Here is an 18131-nt window from a genome sequence, read left to right as displayed (position 1 = left end):
GTGGAAATTGCTGTCTCCCCTTCCTGGCCAACCAATTCTTCCTGGGTCTGATGTGTGTCCAGCAAGTTTTAGGAGACTTTCCTCTACAGGTCAAGCCTCTATCTACCTACCTCCATCCTCCCTGAGACCCATCCGTGCTCTGCACCCTCCATGGGACTCAGTCCCTGGTGGCCCTGCCAGCTTCTATGGCCAGTTGTCCCCCATGTGCCTGCTCTCACCTCTCACTTCAGCTACAACCACCAGAAAAAAAAAGCCGGGCAGCCTTCTGCTCTGCCACCCAGCCACCTCTTTCAGCATAAGAACACAACATATACACAGTAAAAAGCAAACAAATGCATTGCAAAAGCTACATCACCTGCTGCAAATGCTGTCAATCTGTTTACAGCACCAAAACGAAACTTGGCCCACGTGCCACAGAAAAGCAGGAGGTTGCTAAAAAGCTGCAGATCCAGGCAAGCATCCTTTTTGGTCCATGCTTCACAGCTTTACCTGCTCTCATACAGATGGAAGGCATCTAGAAAAGTTAGCCTCTAGGAACAAAGTGCCATCTTCTGAGAAGAAGGCTTGTTCTGAGCCCAGCTAGAACTGATGTAGTTTTGTCCCAGAGGTTTAGAAATTACTTCTACCTCTGGTTTTTACAGGAATGGGTAGCCACCCTCATGAGAAGGCAACTCAGTTTTCAGTGACCTGGTCCCAAATGTTTCACAGCAGAGAAGAACCACCTTGAGAAAATGCAATATCCCAGGAAAGAGACTCTTCATTGCATCTGGACTACTTCTGAGGGCTTTACTGACCTGGAAGGTGGGGTCAGGACTTTCTAGCTGAAGCAGAAGGTCAGTCTGACTTTTGAGAGAGAGGAAACTGAGTAAGGCAGCCACTATTCATATCTGGGAAAAAGGATATGTGCTCTCAGCCTTGTATATACAGCCTGAATTAGTGAAGTAAGTCTTCTGTAAATCATCCCTTTCCTTGCAGCTCTGTTTTCCTCCAAACAATGGAAATGAGAAGCTGGAAACATGCTGATATGATAAGCAGGGGGATGAGGACAGGCAAGGTCAGAGGTACTCTTATTACTGTCTTCCTGGATGTAGACATCCATTCCTCACTTCTCTAAAAGCCAAGGAAGGACTCAGTTTAAAGAACTGTGTCAGACCCTTGTCCTTTCTACCTGGATGCATGTGGCATGTAACTAAGGAAACTAAACACACTGCAGATGCCTTGGTTTGAAATGTCTCTGCTGAGAGCTGGTTGAAACACAGGGCTTCCATTCTTGCAAGAAATCCTGACATTTGCAAAACTTTGGTTCAACAGAAAAAAATGAGTCATTTTCCCCCTGAAAAGGAAAATCTGTGGGGAGGGAAAAAAAGGGAAAAATAATTGCTTGGAAAAACGAAACCATTCCTTTTTTTTTTTTTTTTAAGTTTTTCCCCCAATGCAGAACAGAGGAACAGCTGCCTCTGTCTCCTGAGTATCCCTCCAGGCACGAGCTGAGCAGATTCAAATCCCGGTGAGCTTCTGCCTGTGCCAGAGCTCCCGTGGCTTTGGGCTTCCCACGGCAGAGCTCAGCCAGCTGGGTCTGGGCGAGACTGTCCTTACAGCAGCATCACCTCGAGCTGACAGGGAACCAACCCTGCTGCAGCTGACCTGCTTCTGCCACCTGATTTCAGTTTTATCTATCTCCCTCTTGGGTTTGGGACAAAAGATAGTTGGCAAGAAAATTCCTTACTAGACTTTCTTGACATGTTACGTGTCACACAGTGACTCCCATGGCTGCTACCTAAAAATACCCCAGTATTATTTATCTGAAGGGAGGAAATAAACCCCATCAATGCAAACTGTCACATACATGGTTGTGTTGTGTCAGAGCCCTAAGCCTCAATCCTCATCTGTCGAAAAGGGCTGTGGTGATGGTACTCATGAATGCTGAAAGGCATTGTACTGAGATGCTGGAAAAAACAACCTGTTAAGATGACTGGCTCGCTGCTCTGCCCAAAATGGCAACATTTGAACACACGATACGCGCAAAGATGATTAAACCAGGGAAGTGTAATGATATGTGAAACCAATTTTTTATTAATACCAGACTGAAACACAGTCTTGTACAAGAAAGAGAAATCTCCATGCTCCTAGTAATGGGGATCAGAGCCTTAATGATCATTACATTACTAAAATTGTACACTAATACGACAGGAGGTCATGGGGCTAAGAGCATATGCTCCTTTCTTTGTATTACATGCTTTTATGTCTTCATTTACTCCACCAATTCTCTCATTATTTCCTCCTCATCTGCTATTCACAGGCGTAATTTCTTCGGCTGACATTCCCCTCCTCTCTCACTAAGAAACAATCGATATTACATCATCTGCCTCGCCGCAATGCCTCATACGCCACGAGACACATTGGAGCAGGTTCCTCTGGGACTTGTTTTCCAGCCCCACTCCATCTGAATCAGTAAGGAAAGGAGGATGCTACGCAAAGCCCTGAGGTATGGCTGGAGCAGAGCTCGGGCAGCACAGTGGCTGCTGCTTCAACCTCACTGCCTGCCTGTGAGAAATCCATATGCTGCCATTTGCTCTTGTAGCCTGCCTTAATAAGCCATTAATGAGGAAAACAGTGTAACAAATTAATTGAGTCCACCCATGAATTAAAAAGGTTGATGATGTTACTGAGGATTTGCCCCAAGGTAACAAAGCAGAATCTTTATCTGTCTCCTAGAAAAAAAAATAAATCTGATGAACGTGTATTAGTCCTTATAACCTCAGTGAAAGAGCAGCAAAACCTGTCCATCTCAGAAAATGTGTATCATTGGAGTGGCATGACCATTCTCACAGGTCACCCTCTTGGCTGTGTCACCATAAATTGCTGGGTGATTAAAGCCAGCTCATTTCTTACACTGCTGTTTGGCTTTGAGGTACTGTCTTCTGCTCTCTCACGTGCTGCTGTCTTGTAACAGGGTCATATGAAATAGGCACCTTGTATAATTTCAAAACATATTGTCAGCTGGTTCAGGAGGGAGAACTCTGCATTTTTTTTTCCTTATGTATTTTTTTTTCTTTTCATTTTATTTCCTGATTCAATACTGCCTGTCTTCCCTTGCTCTATCTAGCTAGCATTTGCTACTCCTAGGCTGTCTGTGAAGGAAAGCTATCTAACTCTGAAATTTAATAAAAGCCTCTTAAGTGATTTGGGACTGCGTAGGAGAAAGAGAGATCTTTAAAAGCAAACATTACTGCTAGGATGTACATGCAGCTTAATAGGATTTTCTCCTTTGAAAAGAATATGAGCTCTTAATAAGAATCTTCTCTGAATCTGATTTCTTAATAAGACAATCTGAGATTAAGGGAGAATGGGAAGATTTTATTTATTTAGGTATACATCTAAACACATTTTGGGTGTTCTCAATGAAAGCTGTGTCAAAAGATATCCCACATCTTAACAACATAGAGCTGTGATTGTAATTTTTCAGCAATTTATTTCTTAACACCATTTCCTCATCCTCTCTGCTGTTTTGTCTGTAATTTGCTTTTGCCTTTACTCAGTCTCTCCAAATTTTTTTCATGCTTCTCCCCCCATTTTTTTAAAATTCTCTCAGGCCAGGCTGCTTCTCTCTGCAGGATGACTGAGAGGAGTGTGAAAATGAGTCGCCCAAGTCTTACTCACAGTTTCCTTTGTGTTTGCCCTGCATTACTGGGACAGACCAAAGCTGTACAGATGAAAAAAAGCCCACAAGCTACTCTGAGTAAGCTCCTGTTTAGGATCCTTTAGTGCCATACATGTTTTTTTTCCTAAAACAGGATGCTCTATACCAGCAGCCCCTGTAAAAGATAAGCAATGTAATTATAGCAACGAGATAAAAGCAGAAATGGCTCTCAGACAAAACCTCTGACGATTAGATCAGAAGTGATGTGAAAGGACACCCACTGAGGAAAAAGGAACTTGGCACTGATAACATGAGGCACTACCAGACAGACCTCGGAATATAATTTCCTTTTTTTTAAAAAAAAAAAATAAAAAGCCCAGAAGCTCATATCAAAAGGGCTCATGGGTCTGTATGGCAGGTGTTTCTTCCCCTTTTTAGGTCTTCCTTGAATCCAGGCCACCCCGATCATGTTCTGATACTGTGTAGATGAAGTGTAAGAGAATAGTGGAAAAGCGCCATATTTTAAAATACAATTACTGCAGCATGTCAAAACTAGAAAGAATGGCAAGCAACATCAGAAGGGTCTTGACACAGCGAGATAACTGGGCAACATTATGGCAAACGAAATGGAGTGTAAAATCTCCAGGAGGCAGAGCAGAATGGAAGAAATAATTGACTGCAGTCACTCTGAGGAAAGAATATACTGGAATCATCAAGGGAAATGAAATGAAAGCGGCTGGTGAGTGCTGGTCAAAAAAGTAGTTGCAGAGTTGCTAAATGGTAAATGGAAAGTGTTACTGGATAATGCTGACACAATGATGTAAATAAATTATATGATTGACCTTTAAATGTGAACATACATGCGGTCTTTGCAAATAATGTAGCAGGAAACAGAAGAGTTCAAGAAGGCTGGAGGAAATGCAGAGGCATGGATAGGTTTCCAAAGAGACTGAAAACATCAAAATCACCAGTCCTATAGTGAATATAACAATGAGAGAAAAGAGAGAAGAGGCCTAGGAAAGCTCTAAATTAGTTGTCCTCAAGCCTAAATTCACTAAAAGCGAGCACTCAGAGAAGTTAAAACTAAGTTGAAAAACACCCCTAACTCATCATGCAGCTCATCTTGAGAAACCATCCTCCTTGTGAGTATCCCAGAGATTTCTTGGTGAGAGCCGCGTGGTCAACATGCTAATGTCAGTGAGGAAGCCGATGTGCAGGGGTTTGGAGCTGCCACCTCACCTGTGTGACAACAACCACCGCAGCCGTGCATCGCCGCAGGCCAGGGCACAGCATTTGTCCTGCTGCAGTCCAGGCTGCAGTGCTGGGACTCTCCTGGAGGAGCTGTAGCCAGGCCAGCCTTAGCCTGCAGCAGGAGCTCACCAAATTTATATATATAAAAAACAAATACATATGCTGCCAGTTTGAACTTGGATGTGCAAGCACACAGGGCCACAAATCCTGTTGCTTCTAGAGCCTGAAGGAAAGGCAGACTATGAGTGCTGTGAGTTCTCTTTCACTGGGGTGCAGGCCCTGGTCCTGGATGTCCCAATGCCACTGAGGTACCTTAGGTGCAGGTGACACCACTGAAGTCACACTGTAAGGCAGCCAGAAAGTCTTGGCACTGAATGGATGCAGCAAAGCTGATTACCTCTCCAACAACTGCCAACAGTATCACATGGGTAGTAAATTTTGTAGCTCATATTTCTGTTGAGCAACCTAAACCCAAGGCACAACCTCCCAGCAGGGACAAGCCAGGCTGTGACCTCCTCAGATCAGGGTGGTTGCAGTAAGGTGGAGACACTTCATTCTCTGATGTTTGGGGAGGATCTGGCACTAGTTATTTCTTCTTAGCACCAAAATGAGTGCCTCTTTTTCTCAGCCTACACTTCAAGATGTGCAACTGCATTAGAAAATAGAGGAGAGGAGAAGGAGAAGGAGAAGGAGAAGGAGAAGGAGAAGGAGAAGGAGAAGGAGAAGGAGAAGGAGAAGGAGAAGGAGAAGGAGAAAGCTTATGTCCTGGTCTCCACTGTAAAAAAATGGAAACAGAACAAGGGGGTGCTACAGTGTCAGCACAGAACTTAGAAGAAGCAGGCTGTTTTCCCAAACTTCCAGCAATATCTAAGACACATGCCAGCTCCTACTAGGATTTGCGTGAAGACCACAAACTGCATTTAAGGTATGATCCTGATCCTCTTTGACATGAGTATGGCCATGTCACTAAGCTGAATATTTTTCTTTGTACTGGGCTGCAGTCTCCCAGTCACACAGTTTTCACAGCAAGAGAGACAGGATAACCTCTGTTGGTTTCCACTCTCCCTTTTCAAGTTCAATAGAGATGGGAGTCACCCTTGTACCCCAGGGATGCTCCAGCAGACCTGGAGCACGGTCTGTTCTGTTGAAGTTTGGGATGGCATGGTACTTGCCATGTGGCACATGCTGGATGCTGCCTGCCATAGTTGCACTCAATTTCCTCCAAGTAGCCAAACCCTCGCCAGTGTGACCCAGCCAGCACACAGAGAACCACACAGGGTGAGCAGGGCAGGGTGTGCTGCACTGCAGCAGCCACTGCCACCGAGGGCACCATCTCTGCTCCTGGGGACACACCTGCAGCTCAGAGGTGCTGCTGGAGCTCTCAGAGCTGCATCAGTAGCATTACACAAGAAATGCAGTGAGGTCTCAGATGTTGATACCCACTCCTGTCTGAGGACCAAGGCCAGGGAGAGGTACCACTCCAAAGGGCAGCATGCAGAGGCCAGGTGCCACTCCAGACACATGTCCCAAGGCATGCACCAGACTGGGGCAAAGTGATGCTGGGGAAGGAAGGGGGAGGACAAAATCTGTGCCACCTGTTGCTTAGCAGATCTGCCATTGAGCAGTTTTCTAACCAGTTTTGCTATCTGTCTCCCTCTTGGTAACTCACCTCCCTGCCTGCCTTCTCTGTCACAGATATTCAACCCCCTGATGCAATTGACCTGCTGGTCTCCATTACACAGGCTTCAGATGCATTTAAGCCTTAGAGTAGTTGCCTTAATATCAGTGAAAACATTTCCAAAAGTGAGAAGTATTGAAGTGAAGAAGAGTTTACCTATAATTTGCAGCAATTTCTCGCATTTCAATTCTGGACTGTAAAGCTTTTTGAGCCAAAAAGATTTAGATGCTTTATATGCAAGATTGTTGCATTCTCCCAAAGCAATGAATGATTCATTCCAGTCGTGACTGAAAAGCTTAGGACTTGCCTACAGTTGGAAATTTACCAAAATAGTTATTCTGGAAGAAGTCTTGGGGTAGCAGCTCTTCTTCTGGAATTAAAATGCCCACACAGTGTTTGATAACACCGTTGTCATTCTGGAAGAACTGTTCTGCTAGATTTGCAAGTGTTGACCCTGGTGTCAGAGGCTGCCAAGCAGGTTATCCTTGCTGTGGGATTTAAGACGAGGAGGTAAGAAAGGGTTTGTTTTGGTGTCTGAGATCTTTTCTGCAAGTGTGTTTCAGAGAGACCCATAAAACTAAATGGGTGGGAACAACATAGCAGATTATTAGCACCAATGTTCTCCACCAAACTGGAGGCGTAGAAGTGCAGTAGAACTTATTTTATGACCTAATTTCTTGTTTAAGTTTTTCATCAGAGATTGCCTGGGACATAAGGACACATTGCTATATTTTAGTATATTTCTTCCTAGTTTCATGTTGCAGTTGCTAGAAGAGAACAAGATTTGGCTTGGCCCTTGCTACTTCTTAGAACCCTCATTTCACCATATTCCCAGCCAAAGTGACGCAGTACAGGGTCAGAATAACAAGAAGCCAATGCGATGCTTTTCTGGGAATGTGAAATCTGGCAAGTTCCTCAGATGTTTCATTTTTCCATAGTGCTAGTGAGGGACAGAGTCCAAACCCAGCCAGACTTGTGTTCCCTGCAGGGGTAAGGTCCACTTTTACTGATGTGAGTCTAGAGGTCTGCTGCCCAGCTGCACCCTGTACTACATTATATTGATCTTCTGGAGCACCAGATTTCTCATGCTGGGATTTCCATTGCACTAGATGAGGGCCACACACATAAAAAAATCAGGAAAAAATCAGTGCAACAACCCCATGAGTGAGGGTTCTACCTCCAGTGCCCTGCCTCCCAGCCATGTGTAAGGCTCCTGGTGTTACACATGCCAAAACAGGAGTCACTAAAGTCAGTGGGAAGTAGTTTTGACTAAATTTTTGTGTTTGAAGCCTGTGTGTGTGTAACAGTAATTTGTGGTTCTGTTAATGCCTGAAGATGCAGCTGCCAGGCAGCTTCTGCTGTTAAAAGAGGTCTTACTCCTGATATGGATCTTGCCTTGTGGAAGAAAAGCTTCCAACACAATGAAGAAAGTTCAGCATTCCTGGTATTTCTACATTAAAAATTAAAGAAACAAAATAAAGATTTTAGGTCCTCAAAATACATAAATAGAAGAATAAAAATGCCAGAAAGCACAATTGCTACCTTTTGCACCCCCTTGCTTTGACTTCTAAAAGCCAGCTGCCAGCAGTGCCATGGCCAAACCAAGTGTCCAAGTGGCCTCCATTTCCATTTGGTGAACCCACTGAAGCTGACACTGATGGGAGAAGGAATGAGGAAGAAATAAACCACTTTACTACCTGTGCCATAGCCTTTGTTGTTGGTTTTTAAAAACATTTCCCATGGCCTAATATATGCCATAAAACTTAACATAAACAAATATAAACAGCAATGCATAGGCAGAATTTAAGACCACCCACAAACAGTTCATTTTCAGGCATTTTAAACTGGCAAGAACACATTAAATTCTATGCATATTGCTGGAAAAATATAACTGGGAAGGGTGCCTAGAACATCTCACATGTTTCTGCCCCAAGACAAATGTATTCTGGGTGAAGATTACCAAAGTAATGACTAAGGATTACATCCATGATTGGAAGAACTGCTATCTATCCTCCAGGGTGGCAACAGGGAAAGGAAATCTCTGTGAAGAGAGAAAGGGGTGCTCTGACATTTTCTGCTCCGAAGGTATCACATGAGAGACATGAAGAGCAGCATTAACTCAAAGGACCACGGAATATGCTGAGTTGGAAGGGACCCATCAGGATCATTGAGTCCAACTCCTGGCCTTGCACACAACACCCCAAGAATCACACCAAGTTCCTGAGACCATTGTTCAAGTGCTTCTTGAACTCTATCAGGCTTGGTGCTGTGACCACTGCCCATTTCTCTGATTTCTTAAGGTCTCTCCACAGGGCCTTTCCACTCTCAAGGAGGTCGACAGCTCCTCCAGTTTTAGTGTTGGAGGCAAACTTACTTATTTCTTCAAGTCCTGTGTCCAAGCTGTTAATAAAGATGTTGAAGAGGGCTGGGCCAAGGATGGAGCCCTGCAGAACCCCACTAGTGACTGGTTGTCAGTCTGATATCACCCCATTCACCACAACCCTCTGTGAGCCTGTTGCTTCCCCACCATGTGATGGTTATCCAGCTGTGTGCTGGACATTTTGTCTGGAAGGATACTGTGAGAGATGGTATCAAGAGCTTTACTGAAAACCAAAAAGATTACTTCAACTGGCTTTCTTACATCAGCTAGGTGAGCAATCCTATCATAGAAGGAAATCAGGTTTGACAAGCAGGACTTTCCCTTCATGAGGTGTGCTGGCAGTGGTTAATGACTGCATTATTCACCAGGTGTTTTTCTACACCTCTGAGAAAAGTATTTTCCATGATTTTACCAGGTACTGAAGGGAGACTGATAGGCATGTAGTTTCCAGGGTCCTCCTTCTTGCCCTTCTTGAAAACTGGGACAACATTTGTCAGGTTTCAGTCAGCTGGGACCTCTGCAGATTCCCAAGACTGTTCAAAAATCATCAAGAGAGGCTTTGTGATGGCATCAGCTAGCACTTTAAAGATTCTCAGATGAATCCCGTCAGGCCCTATAGATTTGTAGGCATCCAGCGGATCCTTCACATTTTCAAGGTCAGCTGTTAGTTGATCATTCCTGCAGTCATGGTCCTTCAGCTCAGGGCACTGAGACCCCCTTGGTCTGTCATCTGTGTTGACAGAGGCAAAAACTACATTAAATGCATCTGCCATGTCTCTGTCCCTGTTTGTGAGGTCACTGTCCTTATCTTGTAATGGGCTGATGTTGTTTTTATACTGCCTATTGACATTAATATATTTGAAAAAAGTATTTTTATTGTGCCCCACAGTTCTGGCCATCTTCAACTCGAGTGGAGCTTGGGCCACATGAAATTTCTCTCTGCAGAGGCTATCAGCATCTCTGTATTCTTCTCATGTCACCTGACCTTGCTTCCACTGGGCATACACTTTATTTTTTGCCTTATTTCCAGGAGAAGATTCCTGTTAAGCCAAGACAGCCTTCTGCCTTTCCTGCTTGTCTTCTGACATTTAAGATTTGCTGTTCCTGTGCCCTTAGATGACGTTTAAAAAGTGACCAGAAATTATGGACCCCAGCACCTGCAAAAACATTTGGACATAAACATAAAGGAGTCTTTACTCAGTAGTTCCCTGAGCAGCCTGAAGTCTGCTCTCCTCATGCCCAAGCTGAGGCTTTGTTGGCACTTTTCCTCCTGTCAGCAGAGATTTTAAACTTGGTATCTTCATGGTCACTGTGAAAAGACAGCCACCAACCTCCACTTTGCTTACAAGGTCCATTCTGTTACTAAGCAGTAGATGAAGGTGGCATCTTTTCAAATCAGGTCCTGTAGGGCCTGTTCCATAAAGGTGTCATCCAGGTTTTTTAGGAATCTTCTGCCTTGGGCTGTAGCAGCTGTGTAGATGCTCCCAGCAGCAAGCTGAAATCTCCTATAAGGACAAGAGCAGTTGACTTGGAAGTGCCCCTTAGCTTCTCAAAGAATAATTCATTGGTGTCATCATCCTGGCTAGGAGGCCTATAGTCAGTTCCCATGATGACATCCACATTACTTGTTCATCCCTTGATTCTTACCTAGAGGTTCTCAACTGTGCCATTGACAACTGTGAGCTCCACACATTCTAACCCTTCCATTACACACAGTGCCACCCCTGCACCTCTTCTGCCCTGCCCATCCCTCCTGAAGAGCCTGCAATAATCCAACAGGGCATTCCAGGCACAGGACTCATCCCACCAGGTGTCACTTACACCAGTGATGTCAAATCTCAGGGGTTGGTCCAAAGCCTCAACCTATTCTTTGTTCCTCATGCTGGGTGCTTTAGTGGAAAAACACTGCAGGTATGGTACATTGTAGCCAACACCCCCTGAAGCAGATTGATCCTATTAGTGCTTCTTCCCTTAAGTTTTGTGGATGGTGCACCATCCCACTGCTCATCACTGGCAAGCCTGGCTTTGTCCCTTTTTGTCCAAGCTAGTTCAAAGCTCCATCAATGAGTGCTGTTAGCTCCTGTGCTAGAACCCTTTTTGCCCTCTGAGAAAGGTGCAAGCTTGTGACTCCAGACTTCATGGGGGGAATTCTGTGAGGCAGAGAGCGGGGCTGGGGGTCAGATTGGCTCCATCTTCCTCTGGGCACCCGCAGCAGCAGCAGCAGCAGCAGCAGCAGCAGCAGCAGCAGCAGCAGCAGCAGCAGCAGCAGCAGCAGTAAGGTTTGCACAAAGCATGCCATGATGTTCAGTGCAATAATGGCAGCAGAAGGACTCTGTACCTGCAACCCAGAAGCTCAAGTGAAACCAAAATTCTGCCTTTGCCAGAGCCTGCATCCCTAGGTACTAAGCACAGTCCACTGCTTCCAAGCAGCTCAAAGTAGACCTGATGTTCAACAGCCTTTTCTGCAATTGTAATTACTTTCTGTCCCCTCTGTCCCATGAGGGCTGACAGCACAGCTGTAGCACTTAAAATACAGAGCTAAGCCTGGTCTGCAAACAGAGGGCCTAATGCAGTTCTGGAGTACTCAGGGAAAACTGTGTCCATTTTAATAAGACATCACATTTAGATTCATTGGTGGGATTCTTTAACAGCCAGACTGTAGAGAGCACTTTTAGTCCTGCTCTGTTGTAGGGTTCCAGGAGTGTCTACTGCATGTCATGAGGAAAACATGCCTTCACAATAGATGAAGGCTGAGAAGGTCCTATTTTCAAGACATATTTCAGCTGATTGGACTTGTCTGTAAGTCAGATACAAGCATGATGAGAGAAAATTTGCGAGAGAAAACGAGAGGCAATTCACCTGTAGATTGTAAAAATGGAGTTAAACTACTGTGCAAGTGTTCATTCCAGAGTAGTGGAGATAGTATTTTCCTAATCCACCACTATTCTCTGTGTACTCTCCTTCAGAGCTTTGCATTCCCTGGAAAACTGATGCTGGCTCATGAATAGGCAATTTCTTGTTACCTCCTTATCCTCCTGCTTGGGGGAAGAAAAGGAGGAAGGTGCCCCAAGGAAGCTTTTTCCCTTCTGGAAAATGGTAGCTTGCAAATGCAAATGATTTTCTGGGCTTTTATTTTTTATCCTTCAGGAAACTCCAAGGAGAAAATACTTTAGAAAGCAGCCTAGTAAAGGCAACCTTGCAGAGGTTTGGCGTGAGACATTCACAGGGTGATGCAAGGGTTTTTAGCAACAGTCAGGGATTCATCAGGTCTCAGGAGAGGATCATATGATCTGGAGGACATCCCTGGTGGTACATTGAGAAAGACCAACCATGGCTTACCTGAAGAGGTGGATGGACTCTTGAAAGGGGATGAAGATTCTCTGAAGGGTAGCCCATGACATCACCACCAAAAGACCAGTCAGATGACACAGTGAGAGGTCACAGGTTACCAGAGGGGAATGGCCAGATCTGGGCACTGCATGGGGACCCCATATTGTGCATTCTGGCCCACAGGGGCACAGCACTGGGGGCTTACCCCCCTTTCAAGTGACAGGCTGGTGGAGAGGAGCATCACTGCTCCTTGTCAGGAGCAACACTAAATGGCCACTGACTGCTGCCAACCTGTTGCAAAGCACTTGGAGCTATTATTTACCTCCAATTCATGCTTTTATTTGCATTTTCTGCCAAGCTAGCTTGTCAATATATAGGTTTTGGTTTGCAGCTGGTATACCTGGAGGTTTAACTCCAACTTGCTTTGGCACACTGATGACAAAATATTGAAGCTTTTATGTTTGTTATGTTAACAAATTGTGGTGTTTGTTTTAGTTTAAGGCTTACATTTTCAATAGTTCAGCATGCAGTTTGCTGCACTTTATGAAAAATTTAAAAAAAGCCATTGGCTCTCCATTCTCTGTTTATGTATTTCTCTTTCAATCATTTATTAAGGTGCTATTAGAAAATAGGAAGTTGCATAAAAGAACTTGAATCTCTTTATTGTAAATGCACTGAATGGGATTGCAAACTCAATGAACCTTTAAAATACACTTATTAACCCGTTTACCTTTCTGGAATTTATGTGTGAATTATATGCAAGTTTAGTTTAATTTCCATATTAAGGCTGTTATCTGTAAATATAAAGGGCATAAACTTTCCCTTTAAGAGGGAGAGAGTAACAGATCGAATTTTATTAAATGGCAGCAGATGTTATTTTTCTCAAAGAAATTAATTTAAATAAATTGCATAGAAACCTGCAGAAAGAATTGGGGAACTGAACTTATGCTTCTTCTAGAAAAATATTTGTGGCAATTGTATTCTGGAAACATGATCTACTATAAAATATTTGAAAACTCCAGTTTCTCTAGTAAGGGTCCCATTTTTAATAAGAATAGATTTACTAGTGATGTACCCAACAGACTGAAGAATAGTTGAAAGCAAAGTCATTCTCACAACCTGCAGAGAGTCCTGCTTGAATCTCAGAGGCCATTTTCTGTCAGATGACTTTCAAGAATTTTTAAATCCATCTTTGACATTGCAAGGGAAAAAATATGACTGCCCTAAGCACTCAGGCATAGCTTTATCAGCAGGCTGAAGACTGCATTTCCACAGAAGAACTTTTTTCACTGAACAGCTAATATATCTTTCAATGGCATCCGCACAGATACATCCTGTGGTGGCTTTGTTGAGATGTCACATCTGCTCAGGTGAATATTCATCAGGCTCCAATTTTTCTATGCTTGTCTGGTCTCAAACTGCAACGATTGCTTTTTTTTAATGTCTGAAATGTGTTTTCACAATGTTGCGTGCAACCTAGAAGAGTGGCAGCTCTTTGTAGAGTCAGCTCTTCCCTCTCCCATCCCATGGCTGCCAAGGCTCTCCAATACAGCTGCACCTCCAGTGCAACAAGAAACAAAGAAAAGAACAACATGGTCTGCAGGTCATATAAGAGTGGAGCAAGGGCAGCAAGTCAAAACAACGAAGACATAGGTTGATTTTTTTTCCTTTCCACTATTGCTCCAATAATTTAACCTGACATCCAACCTGACAAGAAGGAAAAAGCAGAAGAGCTGTGTGGGTTGAGAAAAAGCACATAGAGGAGTTCTCTCCACTCACAAGAGATCTAATAATCCACCTATACAGCAAAAAGGATAAAGATCCCATTATCCTGGGATCCAGATCCCTGATAGTGGGCAGCTCCTGGTCTTGCTGCCTAGCACATCTCTGTTTATTCACTGTAAAAGTCTCACCTAAGCAGAAGCAGAGTGCATTCCAGGAATATCCTCTCTGTTATTGTTAAACCAGAATGATGTGAAATTCAGACCTTCTCACTTAAGATTGCTTTCCTATCCTCTTATCATTACAGGCAGATCCAGTCTATAAGCTCAGCCGTGTCAGCTTAGCAGTTCCTTCTTAACATCAGCACTTGTCAGGGAAGTAGAAACCGTGGATTTCCTGGTGCTTAGCACAGAAGAGGATCCTCTGGTCCCTCACTGAGGTCCCTCAGAGGAGTCTCAATCTAGCCTCCATGGTCACCACCAATGGACTTTCCTGCTGTGACTGAGTAAATCATTGAGAGCTTGCTATAGGGGGACAGCAGCCAAACCCCTGCTAATCAAACATCCAGGAAATTCAGTCCCCAGTCCTCTTGTCTCAGCTGCTCAGGAGTAGAGAACTACAAGGCAAATCGCTTAGGTCCCATAAAGGGCACAGATTACAGACTCAGATAATCTGAAAGTGATTTGGGACACTTCAGGCCTTTGGAGCATGTAAAGCCCCAGACTTACTGTACAGTAAAAGCAGTTCCATACAAGGGGGAAAGAAGTTAGGGATAAAGCTTCTGTTTCAGAAAGGTGATATTCTTAACAACTTTGTCCAGAAATATGCTGGGTGGCATGAAATTGTGAATTGCCATTTATTTTTCCAACATGTTTTCAACATAGACCATCAGAACAGCTTTGCAGTTAGGCAGAAGTTTAAAAGCATTTTATTATTTGTGATAATAAAGATGTATCTTTAGCATCTTGTCATGTATTCAGAGGAGACAGCCTTAACCTTGACTTTCCTTCCAGCAGCACCTCCTTCCCTAATGGCATATTCTTTTTGTTCACATTTTAAAGCTGAAGTGCTTAGCCACAGAGACCACTAGAAGCAGCCTTAATCATAAGGAGAAAGCAATAAACAGGCTCAAGGATTTGGATGGAGAGAAAGAGGCCAAAGGGAAAAAAAAAATCTTTTAGTATAGTTGAAAATAGGTTTACTGCTTTCTTCTCCTTGAAACTGGATTATCACATTTCAAATGCAACATTTCCAGACCCATTTCTCATAGTGTTTTTCAGTCTTCTGGCCAGGAAATATGCCTCAGCTTCAAGGTAAAGTCTTGGAGGCAATATGTATCTCATGCAATTCAAGTTAATCTATTTTGTTCTCTGGTTCCTGCAGCTCAGGTTTGTTGAAAGGGAGGAAAAACAGTATCTTCAACTAAATCTGGATGCCCAGAATCTGATTTTCATAAGCTTGTCTGTCCCTCAAAAGCTCAGCTCAAAAGACCTCCTCCAGCAAAGTCTAGCTTTAAAAATGTGGGTGGTCCCAGTGAGATCAGCAGAAGTCCCACAAACTTCAGCAGCAACTTCTATGAGTTGTGGGATTAAGGCCTTCAGGTGCTTACTGTGTTGCATACCTCAATATCACTGCATTCTCCTGAAAGTTATGAATTGCACTGTTTTCAAGCAGAGACCTGAGGAACAAGTAGCTAGCCAGACCTGACATGGAGGAGCACAATGGTCTCAAGGTCGGTGGTGCCACACAGACTCATCAGACTTCTCCAGCTGCAGGTTGTTCTGCACATGCACAACAGTGAATTAGTTTTTAGCTCTGAAAAATGCAGTGTTCTTACCAAAAGATGAAAAAAATAATAAAAAAAATAAAAGAAAGGTAAAAAACTAAAGAAACAAAATCTCAGGATTTCAGGAAGTTTATAAAAGCCTACAGGACTGCTGGAGTGCAAGACTGTGGTGGTCACACTGTGTGGCTTTACTGATGTTCCCTGGGTGGTGTGATGAGAGCTGGCTTGGTGCTAGAGGGAGAACACAGCATGAAAATTACAAAAATCTAATCTGTATCTGCATGGAAATACATGAAGGGGTTGCCCTGAGCTGAGCTCCTGTCTCCCTACCTGCCCCACAGGCTTCTCCTCCTACAGGCAGAGCTGGGCAGGTTGAGTGGAGGAGGCAGTAACCCATGCAGCAATAGCCACTGCCAACCCACATCTCTTGGAGCCAGAGCAGGGAGCCCTTCTACACTGGTTTCCCTGCAGGCCCTGCCTCAACCTGACCCTTCCTCCTTCCTCTCCTAAGAGGTGCAGCCTACTAGTCCCCAGGACTGGAGATGGTGCTGGAGATGGGAAAAGGTGTGCGATCAAAGGTGTGGGAGATGGGAAAAGCAGTTACTTTTTGTTCTCTGAGCACCTCAAATTCCTTTCAGCACCCCTTCACTACAATGGTCTCTTTTGATACACCTTGCACACATGTGCATTTCCCTTTCCCACAATCTCTCTGATCCCCTTTTACCCAAGCTTCACCACAGAGAGTCCACTGGCTCTCCTTCAGGTCTTCTACTACCCTTCCCATTATTCCTAGTCTTCCCTGTTTCATTTTAGCACTGACATCAAACTGCATTTTATTACTCTGTGAAGAGCTGTGTCTGGTTAGGTAAAATCAGTTATTTGCACTGTCTGAGGAGAAATACTCTGCAAATAATTAGTTCTTCACAATTTTCAACCCAGATGATTCTGAACTGAGTTTAGGGCTCGGTGCTCAGTGTGGTGCTCAGTCAAAGGCAATTTTTGCTTCAGACTGGAAAGTGAAAATTCAGTACAGCCTTGATGTGAACCTATAAATTAGCCCAGGTTTAGAGAGGAGCCTTATGGACCATTAAATCCACCAGGCTGCTGATCTAGATAAATGTATAATTTTATAGCACTTTCAAACAAGATGAGGTTCGTCTGTTTTGCCTGTGAGCCTCTTGCACAGCTTCAACAGTAACATAAAGTCCCAAACTCGTGAAAGCTGTCGCTGAAGGAATGGCCTTATGCCAGCTTATACCATCTGAGATGAGCTCTGTCCAGTATATATAATAGCAATTAGAGTGCAGGGTGTGCTGTACATCTGACAAACTGAGCCATGGCATAATCAATAAACTTAATTACCTATCACAGCCTGCCCACAGAGTATACAATTTTAATTCAATTATAACTCCCAAAAAATGATACATAGCAGAGCAGATATATTTATCACTGAGGTCTAAATCAGCTGTGCGTGTCAAGGCTGACACTTAAAAATGAAGACGTTTATAGTTTCTGGAGCCCAAAGAAACCCACATAAAAAAGCACATTCTTTTCTTCTCAAAATAACTAAAATTGATGTGTCACTGATGGAGGATTCTTTGCCCAGAAAATGAGTCCAGAACCACAGTAAGCAGCACATTGCCTCCCCAGAGACTTGAGCATAAAAATTAGAGAGGGGAGGAATGACAGGATCATCTCCAATGAAGCAGCCAACAGACTCCACTCTGCCTCCACTGCCCTGGCATCCGAGATGCAGCAAGTCAGGAAGATGCCTCCTAATCCAGTGGGGACAGAAACTGTCCCCAGCCTGCTTAGCACAACATTAAAACCAAGAAACCTTGGTCACAGCTATAGCAAGCGCAAAAACTTTCCACATGTGTTATCATATGAGAGTTTCTGAGTTTCATCATTAGGGACCTCATTCATCTGTAAATCTTCCCCTGCAGATAAGACAGTTTCAACAACTGTCCCAGTTTTTAATGTTTGTGTAGCCTTTTCTGTGAAGTGTGATTTAGGCAGTCCTTTCTCTTTTCTTTCTCTCACTGACATCAGGAAGAGCTTTTGCTGGCTTCCACATGACTCTGGGTGCGAGCAGGGGGGTTGGGGGTAGGTATTCACGCTCCAAATATGTCTTTCCTATGACAAATACACCAGGATGTAACACCCTGAGGAGTTAAAAATGACTAGCTGGCAAGAAGAATAAAACTAATAGCAGAGAATTTAATCAGGACTATCCGCCAGGGGATTTGCTGCACAACTCAAAACCAATGGGGTGTCCTGGTCACCAAAGCAAATCCCTTGGTATTGTAGGCACCATGTCCCATAATCATATTCACAAATGTAT

General features: G+C 43.9%; 1 long non-coding RNA gene across 1 annotated transcript in view; it reads right to left on the bottom strand.

The window, feature by feature from the left end:
* The window catches only part of LOC117244066, a 38985-nt gene that overhangs the window by 2957 nt on the left and 17897 nt on the right, over positions 1 to 18131 (bottom strand). The gene's annotated exons all lie outside the window — the stretch shown is intronic.

The sequence above is a fragment of the Parus major genome, chromosome 3 (assembly GCF_001522545.3).
Source record: "Parus major isolate Abel chromosome 3, Parus_major1.1, whole genome shotgun sequence".
Classification (NCBI taxonomy): domain Eukaryota; kingdom Metazoa; phylum Chordata; class Aves; order Passeriformes; family Paridae; genus Parus; species Parus major.
The sequence above is the reverse complement of the archived record's forward strand: the minus strand, read 5'-3'. Positions and strand labels throughout refer to the sequence as shown.